The following is a 24,901-nucleotide window of genomic DNA, read 5'->3' as shown; positions in this document are numbered from 1 at the left end:
TGTATGGGCATATGTGTGTCACTGTGGGGGCATATGTGTGTCACTGTGGGGGCATATGTGTGGCACTGGGGGGGCATATCTGGCACTGGTGACATATCTGGCACTAGGGGCATATTTGGCACTATGGGGGCATATATATGTGGCACTGTGGGGGCATATGTGTGGCACTGTGGGGGCATATGTGTGGCACTGTGGGGGCATATTAATAAACAGCATGAGTTGTGCGGCAGCGGCGTGTGGGGCATAATGTGTAATAGGCATTACGGTGTGGGGAGTATTGTGTAATTGCCATCACAGTGTGGGGTGTAACGGGCATCATAATGTGTAATTGTCATCATGGTGTGCGGCGTAATGTGTAATTGTCATCACGGTGTGCGACATAATGTGTAATTGTCATCACGGTGTGCGACAATGTGTAATTGTCATCACGGTGTGCGGCGTCATGGATAAATAGTGTATAATGATTCAAGTAACCTGTCATTGTTTGGCCTTGATCTGTGAGGCGTACTAGGTCACTGTGTGGGCCTTTATATTTTTATGTCACTGTGTGGCCTTCAGCCGGCCAACTAAAGTGCGGGAGTACAATGACAATTCCTGCGGTAACCAATGTCTGGACATGCAGGTTGCAAAGGTGAGTTGTAAGGTAATTGTTTTCCTGCTAGACCACGCCCTTATATTAAGCCACGCCCATTTGAAAAATAAACCCCGCCCCCTATTTTGGCGCGCGCGCCTACGCCGCGCGCAATTTCTTCTATGCCGTGTTAACTTTTTATATTGGGGGGGGGGGGGCGCATTTTTATTCCTTTGCCCTGGGAGCTAAATTGTCTAGAAACGGCCCTGCCCATTTAGCAGTCGTTAAAAATAAGTACAGGTCAGAATTGCTCGTAAGTACTTAAAATGTTCTGTACAGCCAGCGATGTGTGTTTGCTGAAAATTACTAGTTGTGGCCACAATGAAATGTGTGTGTTAAACCATAATACTACTTTGCTTTTTATTATTTGATTAGAGACACCTCTCATTTATAAATCAGCAACAATTATATTCAACAGGAATTGTTCAGTTTATTTGCATTTAACAATAGTCCTGAATATATAAATAGATTACTCTACGTTTCCCTCTAAAATGTGTTTTGTTCTGCAGAATTGCAGTCATTTATTTTCCTTTTCAAGGGCAGGATTATTCCATGTTTGCTTGTGATAAAGCTACTTTTTGTCCAGCATCTAAAGCGCTCACGCATAAACTATTAACTTTTATTAGAGCGGGAAAAAACTGCTGCTTTTACATCTCACTGTGTGGTAAATGTATGAAGCTTGGAGAAGTGGTATCTTTCCCCATAAAGAACGTTATGTGCAAGGTGATAATGCTCCAGCCAATCAGCTCCTAACTGGCAATTTACATATTGGAGCTGAATGGCTGGTGCATTATCACCTTGCACATAATATTCTTTATGGGGATAGATCAAAACTGGATCCATTTTTGACCAATAAGGGAATCATATAGATATGACTTACTCAAGTCAGTAGTTACAAGTCAATTAGGTTGAACTTGTGGACTAACGTCTTTTTTCAACCTTATTTACTATGTTACTATGTTAGATACCAATTACACCTGTGACTGGATGGATGTATTCTGCCAAACTGTCTTTTTGTCTACTCTATAGTATGTCTGTTTTGCTACGTCGTATTGGGGTTAGTTCCTTTGCTATCAGTGTCTTGTCATCGCTGATCACTACAAATGGTCACTCAGCTACCAGACAGCCACTAACTGTGAGTGCCATTTGCACACGTGGTGCGCTGAAATGCACAACTGTGCATACCAAAAAGGTGTATGCCTGAAATGGGGATGAAGTTTCAAGGGAAGTGAGTGTAGCCACCCCATTTTTATCACTCCAGCTATGTCTGACCGAGGGGATTCATCTGGCTGCACTCCCAGATCATACACAATGACAGGAGTTGAGTTTTGCATGTAATGCCTCCTATGGGGCCAGATGCACTAAGCTTCAAAAGTGATACAATGGAGAGTGATAAACAGCCAGCCAATCAGCTCCTACCTGCCATGTCACAGACTGTGTTTGAAAAATGTCAGGCAGGAGCTGATTGGCTGGTTGTTTATCACTCTCCATTGTATCACTTTTGAAGCTGCATCTGGCCCTTGAGGAGAAATCAGAATTTTGGGGTCACCCCGCGGAGGGTGACAAGCTGGTACAACCCACACCCTAAGCACTAATGCTACAGCCATCATGATACTGCTTTTCAAGCACTGTTACACTCCATTTTGTGGCACTTGTAAATTAATTCAGAAGTACAAGATGGTACTCTTCATTCACCTATACTTTGCATACAAATTTGCACATGAATCATGGCCTGATTCTGAATTGAATGAAAGCATAAAAATCTGGAAAGAAACATGTTGAAATGCAATAAGGGAAGTTAATAAGACCTCTCATGTATGTAATGTTCTATATTCCATTCTAATTTTACACCAGGCCAGGACAGGTAGACCACTGTTTCCCATCATGGTAATTGGAATGAGTCTCATAGCAGTCATTGAGGTGTGTAGTGTTCTGCATCTAAAGGGCACATCAGCAGCTGGATTTCAGGGAAACAGGTTTGGGTTTGGTGCCCTGCCTGAGGAAGATGTGCTTGGCTGACTGGATAGCTGCTCATTTGATATATAGAGGGTATTCAATCCCGGGTTCCGACAGTCAGAGCCCGGGATTGAATACCCCTATGTATCAACTAGCAGTTTCCAGGCTGTGTTTGAAAAATACAACTTGACAAGATATACAGATAAGGTGGACACATAAACAACTGACATTTTCCAATAAAATTGTATATTTATAAATATAATTTGTCTATTGTTATGTGCATGTAAAAATGGTCCACGGTGCTTATTAAGCTACTTAGGGCAGAGTTAGTGTGTTTGAAAAATGACAGGAGATGATTGGCTGTCTCTCTCAGCTTACATACATATGGCCTCAGATCAGGGCCAGCGCCACCACTAGGCAGGACTAGGCATTTGCCTAGGGCGCCGGCCGCTGGAGGGCGGTACTGAGCCACTGAGGTACCATAGAGAGGTACCAGAAAGCAAGGAGTGGGGAGCAGGTGAGTCTGTGATCCTCCCTCTCCCCTCCCCCATCCCGCCTGTGGCGTGAAATCCGTGAATCAACGCTGATCCCCCCGAGCTGCCCGCCACCCGCCACCCGCTCCCCGCTGGGGGATTTCAGCGCGGCACCACCTGCGCTCCGGGGCAGGGGTCATATCGCCTGCAAACCCCCCCCCCCCTGTGCCGCAGTATCGTCCGCACCCTTCCCCCCCCCCCCCCCGGTGCGAGGCAGGCGGCCGGGCGGCGCGGGGGGGGTTTGCCTGGGGCGGGCGGGGGGCTTGCACCGGCCCTGCCTCAGATACATACTGTATGCCCCTTTGTCGCTTATTGTTTAATTTTGCCTCATGAGGCAAACATAATGATAACATAATGAAAACATTATGTTCAAGAGAGAAAGTCTTCCACTTTTTAAGGATTTTTTCATCTATATTTCTAATTAAGTCTGATACTGTGCCAGGTGTTAAAACTATATTTAGATATTTGTTTTCAGTGGTGGAACCAATGCATCACACAAGCTTCTGTTGTACTAATAATACAAGCTTGGTTTTATGAATCGTACTCATTCATTTTTAACTTTTTTTTTTATTAAATGAGAAGGCTGTTATTTTATTTTAATTGTCTAGCATACATCACCACCTGCTGGCTAATATGGTACTGCAATAACCTCACCGTTCCAAACACCTGCAGTTTAGATAATATATTTTGAATTATGTTTCTGACAGGAACAGCTACAGCTTCTTCCCTACTATAATACTGTTCTTTATAGGATATGCTGCATCTTTCCCCACATTAGTCTTCACAATGAGCAGTCTAGCAAGCATGATGCACATGAAATTCCTCACACTTCACTGAACACAATCATCGCATGGAACAGACAAGCAGAATCAATGAGAATCCGACTGCTTCAATGGCGAGCAGAGAACCTCTTGGTAATAAAACCTCACAAAAAGTAATAAATTAGTTTTATTGTATTTTTAAAATCTACATTTGTCATCGTTTCACAGCTAAATCACATTTACATTTTCTATTTTCCTCTGGCTGCCATGCCGGAATACGGTTTCATAAAACTCACAAGACATGTCAGCAACTTACAATGAAATTATTCGCTTTCTCCAGCAAAATTGTAATTAGAATTATCTTAATTAAAGATCACGAACGAACCACCCTGTCTATTAAAAGGTAAGGCAATCACCCAGAATGCATAATCACACAAAATAAGATAAACTTGTATCTTACTGTACGTATGTTGTTATACAGCAGTTTAACACATTCTATTATTCTTTATATATATATAAATATATATAATATAGACAGACAGACAGACAGATAATCACCCACTATCACAATAAAATACACCTGAAATTATGACTTACTACTAGTAGGCAAAAAATAATATTTAATCAAAAAACAATAGCACCAACGCACTTCTCCACCACAGCGGCGGTGACCGCTTGGGATAGATGTCTATATGCCCCGCTATATTGGCGTTGCACACAGATTTGTGTGTGCGTTTTTGTTTATTTTACATCATTAGGGTGAGTTTCCTTTGAACAGGGAGGATGAGAGATGCATTTCACTGCATGACGTACTTCCACTTCCGATATATCGGAAGCATAGGTTTTCTTGTATACAATGTAATTAGATTTTGTGTGTTATTTTATTGTATATATGACTATTATAATTTGGAGTCAGTAAGTCTATTATATATGCCTATTAGATTAAAGACAGGACATCGTCCTCCACAGAGGGAGGACGTAAGTGTGTCTACATATAGGTATAAATTTGGCATCAAGGAACATACTCTGTACACCCTGAGGAAGACTCTGAAGCAGCCGAAACGCATAGGTGGTACAGGAGTTTGCTTTAACAACCATGTAGGGACCTGGATATTTGACTTTTGCTGACTGAAATCTGGTTGGTGCTACCCGGGTACTAACATCCACCACCGGACATACGATCACAAACACCTTATATTATAAGGCCCCATACGATACTAAGATTTTTTCTGTTTCATGTTTTATTGTGCTGCGTGATTTAAATAAATTGTTTTACACTATGAGGCTTGTACCTCCCCTTTTTTTCCAGAGATGACCATGAAATAAAGACGAAGTTCTGACTGTTTCTTTTATACAGATGTGATCAACCTAGGCCTAGGATAGGCCCATTTCTGGTACGTGGTTATACCTACCATATCTGTTTTACCGCTATATAAAGATTGTTTTATGTGATACGCACCATGAGAGTTGTTTACATTTATATCTTTGGAGGAATAAGTTCCTGTAAGGAGATACTCTGAAGGAAGGCGCTATATCACATCTCCATCATATAAACACGTGGTTTATCCAGGCCTAGGAGCAGCCCACTTTTGGTATGCCTTTTTAATCACTTGAGGAAAGTACTTTTATTTGTTATAAATTGTTCCATCTATAAGAGTCATGTGTTTTCTTCTGTTTCTCTGAGTATGAAAGTAAACCCTGGTGGATACACCTTGAAAGGACAATATTTTTTTTTCTAAAAATTTGTGTGTAGTACATGTACATTCCCAATTATGTGCGCTGGTGCTATTGTTTTTTGATTAAATATTATTTTTTTGCCTATTAGTAAGTCATGATGTGAGGTATCCATTAAAACGAAAAAAAAGTATATATAATAGTGCAAATTGTTCTTTTTTTTTTCTTATTCCATAAAATAAAATATGGCAACACAGCTGTTATATTTATAACAATGCAAACTTAGATTTAAAATGTCTAGTTTTCAGTTATATAATGGAAACAAAATACTAGTTATAAACAATATTTGGTACTTATGTATTATCTGGGCTCCCATGTTAAATGCACCCCATTTTTTCATACCCCTACTATCCAACTACGCATGGAGTTGATTTTATATAGTGCCCGAAGCGTGGCGAGCGGCCGCAGTCTCATAAGAAAAACGGGAGCCCAGATATTACATAAGTACCCAATATTTATACATGAGTGTGGTATGTGCTGAATGATATGAATGTGGATATCTGTTTATTTGATGGCTTGCAGTAAAATCAGACTGCTTGCTGTTCATGAAAAGCAGAAATGTTAGTTATGCTGGGATCTATGTAGTAAGGGCCTGATTCAGACTGTATTGCAGGGCTGCAAATTTGGTTATTTATAGACTGTACATATGCTTGGTGCGCTGTGCTCATGCTTGAGGTTCCCCTGCTAATGGAACAGTGATGGTATTTCATTGCTGGCCAACTTGATTGACATCCAGCTGGCGTTTTGGGGGCAGATCCGGTCATATTCTGGTAGTGCCCCGAAAAACGCAGGTGGCACCGGCCTTCTCCACATGGCCATCACAGTGCTGAGTAAGTCTAGACCAGATGGAAATCCATTCAATAGTGGGTGATTGCAAATAAATTTCCCCTTGTTCGGGCAGCTGCCATGCACTGGGGCTGGGATCCACTTCGGTGGGGCGGCGTTTACCTGATCGATGGGCTCCGAAGGTTCACAGGCCAGCGATCAGGTCTGAATCAGGACCATAGTCTTGTAGAGAGAGCAAGTGGAGAGAAAGAAAGTATCCTAACTACTTCTAACTGCCACGTTACAGTCCTATAAGACATAAACAATGTCTTTAACACAGTTCGGATCCAGAGTATTGAACTGTGTGTTAAATCTGCGGTTCCAGTGCTTACCTTTTTTCAGACATGGATGTTGTACTCATGTTTTACCAGGAGTGATATGGGTCTTCCGGGTTACAGTGAACGCTTGGAGATTATGTAATCACTAACCACTACTGTGCCCACCAATCACCTCCATCATAACCCAGTCACTACTTCAAAACGTGACAAAACTGTCATGTTACATGCATTGTTTAAAAAATGGCAGTTATGAGCTGCTTAGTAGGTACTTTATCTTTCTAGAAAACAGATCCCCATGTCAGTAAATCTCTTTCTAACAGATTGTGAATCATTCACGCAATCATACAACCCATCCTGGATTAGGCCTGCTGTAACTTCCACCTGAGCATCTCTTAACCAACCTGTGGTATAGCGATAAGTCATTTGTTCTACATTTATATTACATGATGTCCAATTATTTTTTATATATTGGGAATTAAATTGAGGGTATGAGGTAAATTATTGACCTCCACATTGTAAAGATTAGTATTAACTTCAAAGACTCTGTACATATCATAGTGATTTTGCCATGTCTTGGCTGCTATATTTAATCATGTGCTGATACTCAGGCAGAAAGCAGACCTGTGTTCAGGCTGAAATATTTATTTACAACACATTGAGCAGCCAGTTTGTCAATGGTGTGCTACGGTATATACTTTATGACACATGCTAGAAGCTTATTTTTCTAAACTTCACAAGCTGACAAGGTTTGTGATGAATCGGTCACTGAAAAACTATTGATAAATAGCTTAGAAAGTGCTTTTAAACCTTATTATGTAATTATTATTTTTATTTAAGAAATATGAAGAACATTTTTTTGATGCAGTAACCACAAACAAGTAGGATCAGATATTTTTTTGTGTTATCGGATCCACATATATACAAAATGCAATATGCATAGAACTTGCTGCACTGTCGACCCTCACGTCAAATTTAAATTACATTCGGTAATGGGAATATTAATAGTTAATCCAACTCATCTACAATCACAGTGTAATGCACATTAAAGCCCAATATTTTGGAAATGCTGCATTAAGTGCATATTATACGAATTGATAAGGTGCGTTGGATATGCTTCATTGTAGTTTTCTGCACACTACTTACAGTGTAGTCTAATAGCATTACATACACACATTTCTTCAGCGCTGTATATGTGAATGAGCCCTAATTCTTGTGGGAATTTCTTGCTGAGCAAGCTAGCAGTCTCACCCCAGGAATCACTGCTAAAGTTGCTATATTTTATCTGATGCATGAGATAAGAACCCTGCGGGGTAGATCAGGGGCGTAACTAGATATTAGTAGGCCCAATAGCAAAAGTTTGTAAGGGCCCCCTATTTAGCAACTGATGGTGATAAAGATGGCAGGTTGTTGTGATATGTGACTGGAAGGCTACAGTACTGACAAGTAGAAAAAGATGGTTAGTTTCTCGGCGGCAGCGGCCGTGCGTCTGAGTCCCCTTGCGGGGCTCGCTTCGCTCGCCAACGCTGTGGGCTCGGTGGCTCGCTGCGCTCGCCACGCTATCTAAAGTTAACTCTATGCCAACGTGGATAGTAGTGGTATGAACTATCTTCATTGGCATAGATTTAATTTACCTTATTTTTGATAGTTTAGTGAGCGCAGCAGCCAGTAGTTCACGGCGGCCATACTGCCGCCGTGAAACTAAACAAGTACCAAAAAGATATTTGTATGGATAATTCAAGAGTAGGGCTGAGGTGGTCTCAAAATCACAAGCAGCTATGCTCAACAATGTTAATGGTGTTGTGAAGCTGTGTGTCCATTCTTGTTAAATTTCCCAATCCAATTAGCTGTCTGTAATATTATTCTTCCTGGTGCATCAGTTCCCTGAATGTTGGCCAAGGCTATAAAGGAAATACTTTAAATATGATTAATTACAGTTTATTGATTAGTTATCTAATGTGTTTCCTATCAATTGTGTGACACTATGGACACCTTGTGGTACTCCATAATAGAAACAATTGTGAAAACTGCAATTCAACCACCTCTCTATATATTTTTAATAACCTCACCATGTATGTAAACACAATCCTAGCACCGAGCTTTCTTAAGCCAGAAAAAGAAGTTACGCAAAAACAAGAACATCTTACCTGGCTACCTACAAAACCAAAAGATGCAATACAACATACGTGATATATGTACTTACCTGTGTTTGCCAAATACAATATGTTAGCAGGACTAGAAGACAATTGCCAACTAGATTCCTTGAACATCAAAGAAACATTATATAATAGTGTTTCTCGCCATTTCTTCAATAAGCATAACAGCAATCTGACTCTAACAATCAAAGGTCTAGAACACATTCCACAGACAATAAGGGAGGGTGATTGGTACAAGTGGTTGTGCAGGACTATACACCCTGAAGGGCTTAACAAAGCGGTTGAACTAATTATGATCATATAGAAATATCACCTTCCCATTCAAGTCCACCTAGATCATCTAAAGAAATGCTTTTAAAAAACTGTATATACAGTATATGTCTAGAAACTTCAACGATTGTCTGTCCTGAAATAGTAATTTGCTTTAATAAAGTCCACAAATATATGACTTATTAACTTGTGACCTAATTCCTTTAATATCGATCCAAATGTTGTTATACATCGATAAATTGGTTTATTATCAATCCTATTATGAAAGATTCAAAACACCAGCACTATACCTGTTGGTTATATAGTATGCAGAATTTGTTGCTCATGAATTTGTGAATAAATTTCATCAATAATTGTCTAAATATTAGGGTTTACCAACAAATGATTTTACTATACCTTATGAGGATATAATATGTGACATCATATATTTCTTGTCTGTATAGTATTCCGTTATTCATATAATTTTATGTGAACATTACTGTGATTGTCTATGTTAAACCTTATACCTTTCCTTTACTCCAATATGGTTTAAATATTGTGGTTTCTATACAAAACATCTGATTGGTAGTGGAGCATCATGTGACAACCTAGAGTCATATGACTATCAGTACTTGAACAACAACAACAATAGTGATTAAAACTTCAGTAATGTGCTTTGCTAGGTCACGTGACTATGGGATGCAAAGTGACAGGATAAGATATATGTCAATGTGCCGAGTCACGTGACCACCAGAAGATCGATCACGTGATGTTGTACAATGTTGTAATTTTGATACCGGGAAACACATGACTGGTACATTACGGTTGGCACAGAACACCACATGTGACTAAGCTGTCTCAGTCACGTGATAGGGAACATAGAATGTAGATTTAAAATATCACTATGACAACACATATAAACACTGCGATTATTGGCTAAAAAGTTGTAAACATGAATTATGATTGGTGTTTTTAAAGATAGTTTAAGTGATTGGATCGACTAATACAGGTGCTACTGGTTTTGTTCATTAGTAAGGTATATATAAAGCCACTGCAGACAGAGACAGCCATATCTTTAAAAAACCTGCACTCTGGGACTCAGAGAAACGTGTTAGGTTCCCGTCTTTTAGCACATCCAAGGTTTCCACAGAAGCTCAGTTCAATTAAGGTTGCATCCTACCGCACAAGGTACCCTGCATCTGCCAGTTTCATACCACCGTGTCTTCTCTAAGGATATTCATCTGGGACATCACTCCTTCCCATACCTGGATGGTTGCTCCTCAAACCTGCAAGAACATTGCCACTTTTGTGGATATCTACCCATGGACATTGCCCTCCATTTCCTCTAGTGTTGTACTGGTAATTATTCACCTTTGTACAAACTGACTGCTTCTCAGATCATCTCTAGGAGTGTCATAGGAACAGACACATTTCCACTACCAATAAGAACCTTCTGATGTGCAATTTTAATATTGTCATTATATGGAAAAATTTATTTTAGAATGTTGTAAGATATATCTATCTATATTAAATGTTATTTCAATCGTTAACAATCACTATAACTACAGTAATATATAGGAAATACAGCGCTGCTACCCTTGTTCCTTGTGTCCATTGTATCAGGGTGACTCCCCTGTTTCTACAGCAACAACTTTGCTTAGCACCTGTAGGCTGCCAGCCTACCAGCCTAATGACCACCCTTTTCTACTGTAAACACAATCCTGCTGTTACTGTGGGACCATTTTATGACCTTTAAATATGCTGTTTAAGGAAGACTTAGGTATCATTCCTATTTAATAAGGCTATAAAACAGAACATATAGGAGAGTTTTCTATGTGTATGACATTGCGGGGCCATTTAACAAGCTCAGTAAAGTATAGCTTTTCAGAGTTGGTCTCTGAAGATGACATTAGCCTGCTTTCCTCTATGGGGTAAGAGGATGATCTTCTGACTTTTCTCCAGAGTGCTGGAGTTCTTCCTAGTGTCCTAGTGCACATTGCAACTACTGCATTGCATGGGCGCGCTGGTGATCTGGTATGCCGCTGAAGACAATTCAGATGGCCACCGTGGATGCCAGGGGACAACGGGGATGTCAGGGGACCATAGGGGCACCGCCAGGGGACCAGGTAAGTATGAAAGAAAAAAATATTCTGAAATCCGCAAAAATCCCTTATCCAACATGCTAGTGGTCCCGAGCATTTTGGATAAAGGATGGCCACATCGAGGAGCATTTTTTACCAGCAGGTAGATCAGAATATGCGACAAATGACGCGCGGGAGTGAGCAATAGTCTGTACACACTGCATCATGTGAGCAGTATGTCAGTCCAATCTGCCGGATCGAATCGCATTGGTAAGAAGAGCTGGGATTATGGTGAGGCACTAACGGGGGTGGTTTGGAATATGCTAATCGAGATCCATCAGAATTTTGATCATTGAGATGACACTGTCACATCATGACCATAGGAATTGTGATTGCAGAGATTTTGTACCTTACCAGCCTAATGGCCACAAATGCTCAGTTCTGTTGTATCTGCTATCATTTGTTACATTTGGTAACCATCACATTATCATCGCTACCCATCTATATGCTACTTGCTCAACTACCCAGTACCACCCATATCTACCAGTCACCATTAAGAGTCAACTTCGTTATCAGCCCCTGTTGTTGTGCCAACATTTGTAGCTGTCATTATCGGTGGACCTCTACCTTGCCTGTGTTAGTGGTATCAACCTAAGCCATTCAGTGCTCCGTTGTTGTCTCCAATCCACCATTGATGGTCAGCATCGGTCAGACCTTCTAACCGCATCTCTTCGGTTCCAGACAACTCCCATTCTCCAGATACCTCAAAATTGATTCTCATGCTCTAGTTGTCTCTAGCGTCCTCTGGTTTCAGTCCAGTACTTCTACCTTTGCTTCCAGCTGAATTATCTAATTCGGTGCTCCAAATCCATTCCACAGTCACACCTTTGGGCTTCGAACTCTCCCTCTCCATATTGTGAGTATTCCTCTCTATGTGGATTAAGATTATTAAAGATCCAAGCTTCCACTTTGTTTGAGCCCCAGACCAGAGTCACCCTTCAGCCGTAACAAAGAGGATGCCAACAGAAGGAGTACAATTCTTATGAGCTAGGCAGAGGGGCTTTTCACCATCAGGATATGAAAAGAGGAGGCAGAGCCCTGAAAATCATTTCAAATTGCCTCCACCCTCTCCCCTCAGACATTAAAATCATGACAATATGCAGTGGGGGCGGTACATAATGAAGGGGCAGGGTTCCTGCAACTGCAGGCTATGGAACCTTGGTCAACAGTTGATTTAAAAATAAATGTAGTTCATGGGGGGGGGGGGGGGTACTGTTAATTTATAATTTGCTAATGTGAGACATTATAAAATGCCAGTTACAGTGCATCTTTACATGCAAAGCAATTTAAGATAAAACATTTTTTTATTCAATATATTTAATAAAAACAGATGTTTGAAATTATAAATCTCTGCTTCAATGGTCTAGTACAGGCATGTCCAAAATTGGCCCTCCAGATGTTTTGAAACTACACATCCCAGCATGCTTTTCAATAGTTTTAGCATTCTCTAATAGCAAAACTGTGGCAAAGCATGCTGGGATGTGTAGTTTCACAACATCTGGAGGGCCAACGTTGGACATGCCTGGTCTAGTACATTTAAATCAATCAACAATGTATTGAGAGAAATAAATAAATATTTTATAGAAAGCTCTGATTTGTGAGTACCATTCCATAATGCCTATGTGCGAGACCTTTCAAGAATTATCTGTTAAATTACCCATACTCCCCAGTTCCATCGGATTCTGGCCATTACATTTATTCTGTGTAACTGATGCAGCAAAACTATGGCCATTTTTTTGCTTCTCAGTCTCAGAAAGTTTAGTATACAGTATGTATTTAGCTTCATATTTATAATGAGTATATTTAAAGAAATCCACTGAGTTTACGCAAAAGGTCACTTGTTTACTGCAGCCAAAGATGACTCACTCCCAAGCAGCATATAATTAAGCAGAGAAGCCTGTGCCAGTAAAACAGAAAATACAATTTGTAGTGCGCTTTCTACATTAAAGAGACCTAAAAAAATGGAACATGACAGGGAGTGAGTACACAGACTTAAGCGGCTTGGCTTCTCTGTTATGCGGGCACGGCTTGCCTGCCTCCCTAACTTAGAATCATCTATCAATGACACACTTGATGAATACTATTAAGATGTTGTTCAGCCTTAGCAGCCTTTTATATAAACAATAGCCAGAGCAATTTAAGCGAAAGTCAGCAAGATGAAAGGATCAAGGAGAAAAAGCCTTTGGAAGGATAGAGTTTTGTATAACATCATAAACCGTAAGTGCCCCAACATAATTGTTTTTATCTTCACAAAGAAATATCATGTTGCAGACAGCAAAAATATACTATTTTTTTATAGGTTTTTTTTATTTTATTTCTTTACACAACATTCCCTAAGATGCTCAGCTTGAAAACATCTTGGTTGTATAAAGTTGGCCATGAAGAGGGAAAACTTGGCACTCAACTGTAGAGTCAAGGTACAGGATCATTGTTCGATTTGGCAGTACAAGTGGGTGACTAGATCCAGAGGCATTGCTATGGGATTTGTCATCCTCCAAGGGGTGACTGCAAATGCTGACTTCTCCTCAGCTCAGGACCTGTTACATAGCAGTGCAGAACCGGGCTCCTGCCACTGAGGAGATGTCAACAGTAGAAGGAGAGTCTCTAGGACTGCTGGGCATGCTGCCGGAGTGATTAAAATGGCGGAATGTTCCTGAGCAATGCACTCTTCCCATGGGCATCTCTATTTGGACATTGGGTGTCAACAGTCCGATTGATGCCACTGACTAGATTAAATGTGATCCAGCCATTCAACTCTTGAATACAGCATGACTTCATGCACAGGCTGATAGATGTCTGTTTATACTACATTATCTGTCATGTTTAATAATGCTAATCATCTCTGGGATGATCATTTTATGCTATCACAAGTCAACTGCCTGACATTGGCTGCAATATTGTACTGTGTTGCATGTTTACATTTGTCTAGAAAATTCAGTATAGCAAGTACTTATCTTTCTTGGTTAATAAGGTCCAGAGATGGAAAGAAAAAGCCATAGGGCAGTATTCAATGAGGAAAATTTGCCGTGTTTTAAGGCGAATTTCTGCTTTTTACGCGTTGGTCGGAGAATTTTGGTCTCAAAAAGCGAACAACCCTATTCAATGTGATATATTCGCCGTCGGCGAACAGTGAATAATGGATGGTTCTCCATCTGATACTCGCCGCCAATCGCCGTGTCTTGTCAATAGGATTTTGCATTGAGATTCGCCATCTCTCGCCTTCACTCACCATGAGTGTATTCAATGAGAAGACGGAGAATAAATTTCTAGGTTAATTTCTCCGTGCCTCTCCGTGTATCACTCGTCATCTTTTCATGGTGAAGTGGAATGTGAACTTTTAAAATAATGTTTTTTTTTTTTTTTATTTGGTGTAAAAAAATCAGGAATTTTATTCTGAGAAGGGGCATGCTATTTTTATTCATGTGCTTACAGCACATGAATATATATTTAATAAAAAAAAAAACATTTTTTTTAACATAGCAGCCACCAGGGGGCCGGGAGCTGAGAGCCGCTCATTAGATATTCATATATTCACTGCTCCCAATCATTACATATGCACGATCGGGTGCAGTGAATACCCGGTCCCCTGTTGGCTCTCCTGGGGGGGGCAACCTGTGCTGCCTGGCTCCTGGGGAGCCCACCTCCCCCCCACATACGTTCTGGGGCAGGCAGGGAGACTTCCATCTCCCTGCGTGCCGCTGTCCTCAGGCTCCCTGCGGCGTCTGCTGCAGGGGTTCACAGTCACCTCATATGCCGGATTGGCTGAGACTCGCCGCGAGGGGTGGCGAGTCTCAGTCACATTGAATACTGTGTAAAGTCCCGTGGTGGAGAATCTCCAAACATGGAAAATATCCGCAAAAACACGGCAAAAAAACTCTCGCCATGCACGGAAAATATTCTCATTGAATACTGCCCATAGACTTATGCATGGCACAAAATCATGACTTTGTTATGGTTATCTGGATGATGCAATAAGCATCCACTAAATCATCTAGAAAGATGGATGATAACATTTTCAAAAGTCTTTAATCGAACTTTGTTGTAGGACTGCTAGATGCCTTCTACAGCTATCTCCTTACCAAAATAATTTGATCTATTCAGTGTACTGTACGTTGTTGACCCAATTATATTGGAACAAATACCTTTGATTATTTATAGGATTTAAGACCTCACAGTCTGTTTCGACAACAAAGACACAGAAATTTATTGCCAACAGAAAAGCCATGTGACAAATATATTCATATGTGCTCAGCTGGTATTTCATGCCCTATCATCCACTAAGGTGTGGCGGGAGAATAAAATAGTGGCACCGTGCCCAAAGCATGGCGAGTGCAGCGAGTCATGCAAGGGGACTCTGTAAACTTTGACTGTGTCCATGATGAATATGTCAACATTCTGGACAGAAAAAGTGAAAATTTCATGTTGACTGTCAACCTTCCCATTGATGAGTTAATGTTTGTGTCAACCTTCCAACCTTAAAGAAGTAAAAGTCGCTCCATCAGTGAGGCGCCAAGGTCAAATTATGTTCAACAAAGCAAAAAGACAAATCAGTAAAAGCTTACAGTTTATAGTAGCTTAAAAATGTCCACTTTGTGGATTAATTTATTGAATTTATCCAGATTCACATATGAGGAATTCCACTTTCAATGTTGACTCCCATTGGAGGGTACCGGAAAAGGAAACTTCCTTCTACACATGCAAATTTTTTATTTCCAAGTGCACTCACAATTTTTAAAAGGTTTTAAAGCATATCTACCACTCAGTGGTACTGAAGAATATCCAAAGTCCTGGCTCATCGGCAGCTATGGATAACAGTCTTGAGAACCTTCCAACCTCGTCAACCTTAGCCATTTTGACCTATTTCACATTTCAACTTAAGCCATGTTGACCTTCAGTGGTTGAACCCAATGCATGTGGACCTAATATGGGTTGACCCAATGACCCAATACCCAAACTAACCTAAACCTAAAGTAAACTGCAAGAATAGTCAGTAGCTGCTGAATATCACCAAATACATAAAAAATCCTTTGTATACTCTTAGATTGTTCTACATACTCCAAAAGACAATTAATAGAGCAATTCATTATTAAAAACATTACATTTTGCTTTTAATAAGTTCCTTAGCATTCTCCTAGCACGTAGTACACAAATAACAGAAATGACAGTGTAGACTTGTTAAATAATATAGGAGATAAATACATTGAAATATTAAAATTGTGCAAAGAGGATCATTTTGCTTTATAATCTAAAAAAAACTGTTTTGATAGTCTCATAAGTGCTCTCTCTTGGGTCATTTCTGCATTATTATAGTTGTTCTTAATGGAAATGTGCAGAAATAAATGAACATTTTGCTGTCCTTTTCTTAATATTCAAAGGTTCATTAGTTTTGTGATTATGAAGAAAATGTCTCTATAGCAGTTTTTTCTATTTTAGTTTTCTGGACTAATTCAATATTTCGTTTTTTAGTGTTGGATTTGTGTATACTGTGTGCATCGCAAAGCTGCCAACACACATGTATGCATATGTGTGACAAACCACATCTACTGCATCGCTGACTTGAATGTAGCAGAAAGGCTGAACAGGATTTCAGTGCTCAGTCTTACACTCACATATTATTTTGGTAACTATCTAAATCATCCTCCAATCCCATTCTCTTGCACTCATACACAAATCAATCATTAACGATGCGCAGGAGCACACATCATTAACGACCCCCTCCTTCATCCTGCATGTTCTGATGAAGGAGGTACTTGTTAATGGTGCTGCAGCATGGCTGTCACTCATCCTGTTGCCCCTATTAGAAACATAGAAACATCGAATTTGACGGCAGATAAGAACCACTTGGCCCATCTAGTCTGCCCCTTTTTTTTAAACATGTTACCTCAAACCATATTTGATCCTTATTTTTTTGTAAGGATATCAATATGCTTATCCCAAGCATGTTTAAATTGTACTACTGTATTTGCGTCTACCACCTCTGTTGGGAGGCTATTCCACTTATCTACTACTCTTTCTGTGAAAAAATTCTTCCTCACATTTCCCCTGAATCTTCCTCCCTCTAGATTCAGTGCATGTCCTCGTGTTCTGTTGCTCCTCTTCCTGTGAAGAATGTCTCCCACCTGTACCTTGTTAAAGCCCTTGATATATTTGAAAGTTTCTATCATGTCCCCCCTTTCCCTTCTCTGCTCTAAAGTATACATATTAAGATCTTTTAGTCTTTCCTGGTACGTTTTGTGATGTAGGCCATGCACCATTTTAGTTGCTCTTCTTTGTACAGTCTCTAATGTATTTATATCCTTCTGGAGATATGGCCTCCAGAACTGAACACAATACTCTAGGTGAGGTCGTACCAATGACCTATACAGTGGCATTATTACTTCTTTCTTTCTACTGCTGATACCTCTCCCTATGCAACCAAGCATCTGACTTGCCTTCTTCATTGCTTTGTTACATTGCCTACCTGCTTTTAAGTCCCCTGAAATAGTGACACCTAGATCCCTCTCTTTCTCAGTAGTTTCCATTATAGTGCCATTTATACTATATTGAGTCTTTGGATTTCTGAGACCCAAGTGCATGATTTTGCATTTTTTGGCATTAAACTGTAGTTGCCATTCTCTTGACCATTTCTCTAATCTGCCTAGATCCTCAATCATTTGTTTTACCCCTCCTGGTGTGTCTACCCTGTTGCATACCTTTGTGTCATCTGCAAAAAGGCACATTTTACCCTCAATTCCATTTGCAATATCACCAATAAAGATATTAAAAAGCACCGGTCCAAGTACAGATCCCTGGGGTACTCCACTTGTAACCTTTCCCTCCTTTGACTGTACTCCATTTACTACAACTCTCTGTTTTCTGTCCTGCAACCACGCTCTTATCCATTTAACTATCTTAGAATCCAATCCCAAGCTTTCAAGTTTATTTAACAGTCTGCGATGTGGGACAGTGTCAAAAGCTTTACTAAAGTCTAGATAAGCTACATCTACAGCCCCAACTTGATCTATTACTTTAGTCACCCAGTCAAAAAAGTCAATAAGATTTGTTTGACATGATCTTCCCCCAGTAAACCCATGCTGTTTTGGATCCTGTAAATTGCTGGTTTTGAGATATTCTACAACTCTTTGTTTTAAGAGTGTTTCCATCAATTTCCCTACTACTGATGTAAGGCTCACTGGTCGATAGTTGCTTACCTCTTCCTTGCTTCCACTTTTGTGCAGTGGGACTACATTCGCTGTTTTCCAGTCCTCTGGGATTACTCCAGTAGCTAGTGACTGGTTGAATAATTCTGTTATTGGTTTTACCAGCTCCCCTTTAAGCTCTTTTAGTATCCTTGGATGTATCCCATCTGGCCCCATTGATTTATCCACTTTCAGTTTTGAGAGTTCTGTGAGGACGTTGCTTCTTTCCCGGCCAGCATCAGCAAGTTTGTTTGCACATGCCGAAGTCAGCACTCCGCCGTTTCCCCATTGGTGCCAATATCGGCATTGGCAGGGATCACCAAGCCTGTATGGGGCTTTACACAAAAGCCTTGGTTCCCACACCACCTTGTTCATTGACCAGAATAAAATCTTAGATTCTAACATACTTCTGTCTTTGTAAAACTCTTAATTTGCATAGTTAACCTGGATTCATTTGCAGAAGGGGAAATTGGGTTATAAAATGGTAATCCACAGACTGGTTGACTTTATCTGGTCAGTTATCCTATTCTAATCAGCCTCTGGGTCACTGGCCACATTATAAAATAGTTTATCATAGGAAAATAAATTTTATGACATAAATGAGCTTCTACCATGACAATGAGTATGGTGATTTTGTATTTTATGAGCTAGTGCAGAGCTGTATCTAGACAATATGTTGCCCTGGGCAAGAAAGAGCATTGGTGCCGTAAATCACACATGTCTTAGCAGTCATACCCAGGACCCTCAGTCACTTATTCCTTTATTTTAAGAAACACATTTAAACATATTGTTATCAGGGCCGGTGCTAGGGTGTCTGGCGCTCCTCCTGCAAACCATACATTTTGCGCCCTTTCACATTGCCATCGCAACAAGCTGCAGCCCGATTGTGGGAGTGTATGCAACATGCGATCCTATGGAGGATCTTGGGTGCATGTACATGAATGCATACACCATCTCAGTGCTGTGTCTAAAGGTGCCCATACACACTGCGAGAATCGCATACATTATGTGCTAGATCGCATTGCATGGGATGCATGCAATGTGTGTGAGATGCGATCCGAAAGCAGTACAAAAAGTATGCCCTCGGGAGCGTACTGTGCGATGCAATGCCCTCGGGAGCCTCGCTATTGCGGCATATATGGCCACCTTTAGACAGCTAACCTGGCCCATTATTTAAAAAGTGTCTAAATTCATATAAAAAAAATTGTTATAAACATGTATAATAAAAGACTCACTCTTCTTTTACTGTTTAACTCTTGTGCAGTCCCTCTTCTTCTATCTGCGTAGGCAGGACGCTGAGGATGCCATTACACCCCTCTCGTGACTGAGGGGAAAGGAGGGGAGAGAAGGAGGAGATGGAAGAAGAGGGGAGGTGGAGTCTTGAGGACTGGCAGTGGCACTGGCACAGCACACTGAGAAGAGGGAAGGAAGGGGAGGTGGCGCTGCTGCCTGTTCGTCCTTTGTTTGACAGCTGACAGGCGCAGGGAGCAATGGGTAGGAGGCGGATCGGACATGACATGTCATCCAGGCATTCACAGACAGCACTTCATGCCTCAGCGCAAGTGTCCGTAAGGAAGAGGGGGAGCAGCTCTTTATACTGCCACCCACCCGCTGTCAGACAGGCACTGAGGGCAGGGTGCAGGCTGTGTGCACTCACTGTGCAGGGGGCAGCTTTTTATACTGCCGCCCGCCCGCTGTCAGACAGGTGCTGCGGGCGGCATGCAGGATGCAGTGACAGTGAGGGTTTAGGCAGCTTTAGCAGAGCAGGGAGGGAGACAGCGCCTTTTCAGCAGCTTTAGCAGAGCTGCTGAGTGGGTAGCGCCAGCCCTGATTGTTATATATTGGATTTAATCCCCTGACCTTCCATATTGCAGACTCCCTACAGATGGAGTTTAGTGTGAGCCTATCCTTAAATTAAGGATTATTTGACTCTAGGCAATTAGCGATGTCAGTGATTAAGGCAGTCAGCAAGCACCTAGATATTGAGAATACTGTAGATGTGGGCTACTTAGATTTTACAAAGGCCTTTGATATTATGCCACATAAGAGGTTGATCAATAAAATAGAGGATTTGGGACTAGGGGCGAGATGTATCAAATGGAAAATGCGGTAAAACCCCGGTTTTACCGCATTTTCCAATGTATCAAAAATGATACCGCATTGAAGGGTATCGCCACCTTTGGGTGGCGATACCCTATAGAAGCCTATGGGCTTCTTTTCGCCGCCCGCCGCGTCGCCGCAAACCCGCCGCCTCGCCGACCCCTCCTCTCACCCTCCCTCCCCCCCTCCCTTGGGCTTACCTTCTTGCAGGTCCTCCTGGACCCCGGAAGGTAAGACCTTCCTCCCCCTATCAACGCAGCCGGACGTCCTTCCGGCTGCAGGGGGGAGGAGGAAGCGCCGGGGACAGCCTGCTTAGCTGTCCCCGGCGTGAAAGCAGCAGAAGCCAGCTGGGAGGTGACGGAGACCCCCCGCAGACCACAGTACAGGTATCGCGGGGGGCCTCCGTCACCGCATCGCGATGCCAGCCGCATATGTTAGTACATATGCGGCGGCATCGTGGCGGGGGGGGGAGCAAAGGGCGGCGATGTATTTTAATACATCCCGCCCTAGGTGTTAACATTTATAGCTGGGTAAGAAACTGGCTTCAGGATAGAGTTACAGAGGGTGGTTGTAAATGGTGCACATTCAGGTTGGGCACAGTACTAAGTGGTGTACCACAGGGTTCAGTACTAGGGCCTCTCTTTATTTAATATATTCATCAATGATATAGAGGAGGGAATACTCAGCAAATTAGCTATCTTTGCAGATGATACAAAACTGGGTAGGGTGATTAAAATGGCCAGGATATCTGCACACTATAGAGGGATTTAAGCAAACATGAGTGGGTGGAGAAATGGAAATTAAGGTTCAATGTTGTTAAATGTAAGGTTATGCATCTTTGGAGACATAACCAGTGTGCTAAGTATAAACTAAATGAGGTAGATTTGGGTAAATCTGAAATGGAAAAGGACCTAGGATTGCTAACAGGATACTAGCCTGTATAAAAAGGGGGATCAAAACTAGGGACGCCGATGTAATTATGCCACTGTACAATGCATTGATTAGACCTTATCTCGAGTGCAATTCCGGGCCACGCACTACAAAAGGACATTATAGAACTGGACAAAGTCCAGAGAAGGACAACCAGGCTAATACAAAGCTAATAAAAGGGATGGAGTCTGTATGCTACGAGGAAAGACTAGCCCAACTGGGAATATTTACATTAGGAAAGAGATGTTTAAGGGGGGGCATTCTTAACATGTACAAGTATATCAGGGGACAATATAATAAACTGTTAGGCACCCTATTTACTTTGAGATCAAATACTACGACACGCGGGCTTGAGAGCTGTTAAATAATGAAACTCGCTTCCAGAAGTGGTAGACACAATAAATTCATTAAAAAAAGGTTCAGACAAGTATTTATTAGAAAAAAAAACATCCAGGGATACATACAATAAACAAAGGTAACAAAGTTTAACCAGAGTAGATAATATCAAGAGGGATAATATCTGAACCATACTTTCTAACGGGTATTACAATAAAATTAAAAAGTAACTAAAAAAGGATGAACTTGAAGGACTGATATCTTTTTGCAACCTAAACTACTATGTACCTATGATGCGGGAGATAGGAACAACCAGGTGATTAAAGAGGAAGAAGTTGAGATGGAGTAAAACAGAAAATGAATAGGAGCTACGGAACAGCGCTTCTGCCTTGTGGTGCCCAGTGATGTGGCACATATTGCACCACCCTAGTTACGACCCTGAGCTAGTTTAAACTTTTTGGATACAAAATCCAGCAATGTGCTACATTATTATATTTTGTTATTAGTAGGCTAGCAGTATTTGATTTGATAAATAGTGGTACATATACATTGCATACATTGCCTTAAGTCTTAATGACTTTAATTGAAATAGCTATGAGCATTACTGACATACATATATATGCAAAAGTATGAGGACTTGTAAAGAAGATAGGTATAACAGCCATTATTCTGTAGGAAGTCATCCGGAGCTGATATTGCCAAGTGTGACATAAGGGGATTTTTGTAAGAACTTACCATTCAAATCCCTTTCTCTGGTTTCATCCTGGTGACACAGCTCAACTTTGGGATGTAGGAGGGTCCGAAGGAGCCAGACACCTATGCTAAAGCTTTGAGAGGCAGGCTCCTCCCTTCTGCATCCCATCATTCCTCAGTACAACTTCTAGAGCACACTAGGATACATTAACTCAGTACAACGCCTGAACATATTAATGTACACAATCAATTAATGTAACCATTTTAACATGACAACACATGAAACGTCATTACTTACTGAGTGTAAAGGGAAGGATCACTGTGTCACCAGGATGAAATCAGAGAAAGGGATTCGAACGGTAAGTTCTTACAAAAATCCCCTGCCGTTCTCATCACTTCTCACCCGAATGATGTGTCCTACGACGCAAACTCATGGAACCTGTAGAATTTTGTGAATGTGTGAACAGAGGACCAAGTGGCAGCCATGCAAACCTGATCTGCCGAAGCCCCGTGGTGCACAGCCCAAGAGGTAGCAACCGACCTGGTGGTATAAGCATTGATTCTGGATGGTACTGGTCTGCTCACTTTAGTGTAAGCATAAGCAATAACTGACCTTAACCAACGAGCAATGGTCTGCTTACAAGCTGGCCAGCCCCTTTTATGTACATTAAACAAAACCAGTAAAAGATCATTCTTACAAAATTCCTTCACTCTGTCCACATAGATGTGCAACGTGCGGACCACATCTAAATTTTTTACTCTGACCCCAATTCCAGACCTCCTCAGAAGGAGAAAACACTGGAATTACAATTTCCTGGTTTAAATGAAATGAGGAAACAAATTTTGGCAAAAACTCAGGAACTGTTCGCAAAACACAGCCCTATCCTCATGGAAAACCAAAAATGGAGACCTACAAGATAAGGCTCCTAATTCTGAAACCCTTCTAGCAGAAGCGATAGCCAACAAAAAGGTCAGTTTCCAAGTAAGAAACTTCAGGTCAGCCGACCTTAACGGTTCAAACGGTGGTTTCTGTAGAACAGATAACACCAAAGGAGGTCCAGGAGGTCCTCTCTGCTTAGGAAATGCGCTTCCACATTCCGAACTCCTGGATGAACACAGCAGACAAGGTCGGAACATTTTCCTCTGCCCATTGAAAAATCCTGGTAACTTCTTTCATCTCCATTTTGCTGCGAGTACCCCTTTGATGGTTCAAGTAAGCCACAGCCGTGGTATTGTCTGATTGGATTTGAATAGGAGAACCCCTCAACATTCTTTACGCCTGTACCAGTGCTTTCCAAACTGCTCTCAGTTCCAGCACATTGATCGGCAACTTTGATTCCTCCCTGGACCACAGGCCCTGTAATCTCGACTCCAGGGCTACAGCACCCCAGCCCCTGAGACTGGCGTCGGTGGTAAACACCAGCCACTCCCATGACTGAAGGAAACACCCCAACTGAAGGGTTTCGAAGGTCGCCGCCATCTTGCCTAGGAGTTTCAAGCAATGCCACGCCGATGGATTGTTCGCCTGTAAAATATTCCAAACTAGCTGACATATGTCCCTGGCTTTGGTCTCTGGTAGAAACACTCAATGGAGATGAGTGACCAGAAGCACTCCCAAAAACTGGAGCTGCTGAGTAGGGCAAAGATGGGATTTTTGTAGGTTCAAAATCCACCCACGACTCTGCAAAAATGTTATTGCTTTTGGCAGATTCACCTGCAACTTCTCTGCCGACTCTGCTTTGAATAACAGGTCATCCAGATATGGAATAATCACAATTCCCTGAAGCCTGAGCGCAGCTGCCATTACTGCCATTATCTTGATGAACCCCCTCGGAGCTGTAGCCAGTCCGAAGGGTAGAGCTCGATGTAGCTCTGCAGATGCAGATTGCCTTTTGCGAAATGCAGCAAAGATTGATGTTCTTCGCATATAGGCATGTGCAAATAGGCGTCTTGAATGTCCATGGACGCAAGGAATTCTCCCAGCTTCAGGCTCAGGAGTGTTGATCTCAAGGACTCCATCTTGAAGTGATCCACCCACAAGTGCAAATTTAGAGACTTCAGGTTTAGGATTGGTCTGAATGACTGATCCGGTTTGGCCACTAAGAAGAGAATGGAGTAAAACCCCTTCTTCCTTTCCTCCCGTGGTATCAGTACCGCCACGCCCTTTTCCAGGAGGGATCTCGTCACCCCCAAAAGGGCTTTTCTTAAGCGTGCCTCCCGGCGTAGGGAGAAATCTCCTTGGAGGAGCCCCTTTCAGGTTGATCCTGTATCCCTGGGAAACCACATTGAGAACCCAGGGATCCTGACCTGACAAGGCCCAAACGTCCCGGTACTGCAAAAGGTGACCCCCTACTCTGAGTCCAGACCGGGGAGCCTCCGGCCCGTCATGAGGAGGGCTTCTCC

Source organism: Crinia signifera, chromosome 6, assembly GCF_055691185.1.
Source record: "Crinia signifera chromosome 6, ASM5569118v1, whole genome shotgun sequence".
In the NCBI taxonomy this organism is placed as follows: Eukaryota; Metazoa; Chordata; class Amphibia; order Anura; family Myobatrachidae; genus Crinia; species Crinia signifera.
Note: the sequence above shows the minus strand (reverse complement) of the source record.